The following is a 3,413-nucleotide window of genomic DNA, read 5'->3' as shown; positions in this document are numbered from 1 at the left end:
CCAGGTGGGTCTTGAACCTGTGGGCTCAGGCAATCCACTCACCTCAGCCTCCCAAAGGCGTGGGATTACAGGTTGAGCCACCGAGCCCGGCTTACATCATTATTCTATAAGCTTTCTTCTATTAAAATTTTTTAAAACATTTTGTTAAAAACTAAGACACAAAAACACCCAGGGTCAGGATCATCAATACCACTGCCTTTCACCTCTGCACCTTGATCGCTGGAAGGTCTTCAGGGACAATAACACACTTGGAGCTGTCACCTATGACAACAAAGCACTTTTCTGGAATACCCCCTGAAGGACCTGCCTGAGGCTACTTTACAGTTAGCTTTTTAATTTTACTAATAGGATGAGTACACCTTAAAATAATGATTAAAAGTACAGTACAAGCCGGGCTCGATGGCTCAGCCTGTAATCCCCCGCCTTTGGGAGGCTGAGGTGAGCCTGCAGGTTCGAGACCCACCCGGGCAACTTGGCGAGACCTCATCTCTACAATAAATCAAAAAATTAGCTGGGTGTGGTAGCGCATGCCTGTAGTTCCGGCTACTTGGAAGGCTGAGGCGGAAGGATCGCCGGAGCCCCAGCAGGTTGAGGCTGCGGTGACCGGGAGTGGCCACTGCACTCCAGTCTGGGCGACAGAGTGGGACTCCAACTCAAAAAAAAAAAAAAAAGGTACAGTACAGTATGTACATAGGTCAGTAGCAAAGTCATTTATTATCATTGTCAAGTATGGTGTGCTGTATATAATTGTATTGCTGGGCTTTTATGCTACTCACAGCACAGTAGTTTATACCAGCATCACTACAAACACGTAATTTGTTGCAATAGGACATCATGACAGCTACAACATCACTAGGTGATAGGAATTTCTTAGCCAGTTCCATTATAGTCCATGGGACCATGTATATGACAAGGAAGCACACAATGCTGGTTTGTCCCAGTACTGGTGCTGACTCTATCTAATGACTTGCCCAAAGTGATGTCTGTCAGATTTATCCAGTAAAGTTACTATTTTCTCCTTTGTATAAGTAGTAATGTAGAGAGTAACTTTGAGCCCATGTAAATATCCTGGTCCTTATCAAACCTTCACTGAATGGTTTTAGCATCTATTGGTTATTTCCCAACTCTATCATTTCTATTATATTTATCAGCTGGCATTCTACCAAAAGGAAGTGCTTTCCTTTCACCCTTGTTTGTTGTTTATATTAATATGAACTTATAAATATTTATTGTACTTGGTGGGTCATGATCCGTTACTAATCATTTATTTTAATGCCCAGTTGTCCCAGTTTTGGTTCCAAGTAGCTGGGACTACAGGTGCACACTACAACGCCTGGGTAATTGATTTATTCTAGAGACGAGGTCTTACCAAGCTGCCCAGGCTAGCCTCAAACCCCTGCGCTCAGGCAATCCTCTTGCCTCAGCTTCTCAAAGTGCTGGGATTACAGATGTGAGTCACCACACCTGGCTCTCCAACTGGTTTTTAAATGACTTTTATCATCTCTTTGTGTGCTGTGTAAGAAAAAAACAATACACATTTGATCCAATCACTTTGCAAAGAAATTCATTTTTAAAAGGACTGGACATTTCTTGTCCTTTAGCTGAAACTATATTAGTGGTGCCAAACAATAATAATTTTAAAGGTCCTTTTTCATGTGTTCACAGAAAAAATATGATTTATTTTAGGGCAGAGGTCAGGTGAACAGAAAGAATGAACAACTTAAGATCAGGAAGCCAGGGTTTGAGTCCCCAATCTGATTGAGTCACTATTTTAGGGAAATTCAGACTAGGGTCTAAAACTTTCCTTATCTGCAAGGAAACTTTAAAGGATCTATTAAACACCATATGATAAAGCGTTATCAAATGTGTAGTGTTTCTTGGACCCAGCATGTCACAACAGGCTCCAGACTAGGTATTGTGTTTTAATTTTGTGGATAATTTTCTAGAAGTCAAAAATGCATTTGGATAAAATAAAGTAGGAGCGATGCAGAAACCCTATCTTCTACATTTGAAATAGAAAATTGTAAGTGGTCTATGTGCTTGTCCAAGTGCTTTCCAAAATAAAACGTCTTTTTGATGGTTTGGAATTGAGCATATAAAGAATATACAATCGAAATAAAATAATTTAAATTTTGATTTGTTCAGTATAGAACTACACACTGTTATAGAAATACAGCAAAATATGACATTTTTGATAGCCCTGAAATTTGCATTTTATTTGTTTAATCAGTTTTAAAGAGGTCAACTTGTTTGTTAAATTTCTGTTTTATTTTGCATTGGATAAAAAAATTATTATAAACATTTTGGTGATGCTTTACAATTTACAAAGCACTTTCCAATGTGTTCTCTTATTTATTTTGCAGCAATCCTGTGAGATAGGCAAAGTAAATATTCATTTTCCCATTTTATAGATGAGGAAACTGAAACTCTGATGTGTAATGTCACGTTCTGTGTAACAGATGAAGCAAGGGTCGTGATTTGGTGGCTACTGTGGCCAGCACATCACAGAGACCCAGCAAACATGGTGTTGAATGACAAAATGAATGGACGGACTACAAAGGCAGTTTTTCTGGTTTCAGAATTTCAGGTCATAGGGTGTAAAATAAATGTTCACTTATTCACATTAACGTCGTGTGTGAATATGTGGTGTGATGATGGTGGGCAGAAGCCCTACCTGGCAGCCTGAGTAATCTATAAACATTAGGACATCCAAAAATACCTAGCCCTGTTCATATTTAAACACCGACCCCTGAAAACAAGGAAATGCCATTTAGCCCACTAGATTTAGCAAAGACCAAAAAAATGTGTTCCTCTAGGAACTAGGGAGGGTGTGGGAAACAGACACACACTGGTGGGGACATGGGGCCTTTGGCCACCCCTTGGAGAACTTGCTGCCATCTTTGTCTTTCAAACGTACACAAACTCAGGCGAACAGAGGTCCGTCTGCTGTCAGATCAGCAGGCATTAGATTCTCAGCGAACCCTATTGTTAACTGGGCGTTCTAGGGCTCTAGGTTGCATCACTCCTTATGAGAAAACATTCATGTTTTTTTTTTTAAAGCTATAGTCCGCCCCTCCAACGGTCTGAGGGACAGTGAACTGGCCCCCTGTCTTAAAGGTTTGAGGACCTCTGAATGCCTGATGACCTGAGGTGGAGCGGGGCGCGATTAGCACACCCATGCCAAAAAGAGACCTGTACCGTCCCTGGTGCCAAAAGGCTGGGACCGCTGGTGTGGAGTGGTGACTGGATGGCAAGCCATGCAGTCCTTGAAAAGAGTACGGCGACTCAGCATGCGCTGATGTGCGACAGTCTCGCCCTGCAGAACCTGCGCAAGGCGAGCTGCAGACGAGCCGGGCAGCGGATGGCCCTCCCGCGACCGCCTGCCCCCCACGGCCTCCGGGAGGCCTCCGGAG

Source organism: Carlito syrichta, unplaced genomic scaffold, assembly GCF_000164805.1.
Source record: "Carlito syrichta isolate Samal-C Ts95f unplaced genomic scaffold, Tarsius_syrichta-2.0.1 Scaffold311129, whole genome shotgun sequence".
Classification (NCBI taxonomy): domain Eukaryota; kingdom Metazoa; phylum Chordata; class Mammalia; order Primates; family Tarsiidae; genus Carlito; species Carlito syrichta.
The sequence above is the reverse complement of the archived record's forward strand: the minus strand, read 5'-3'. Positions refer to the sequence as shown.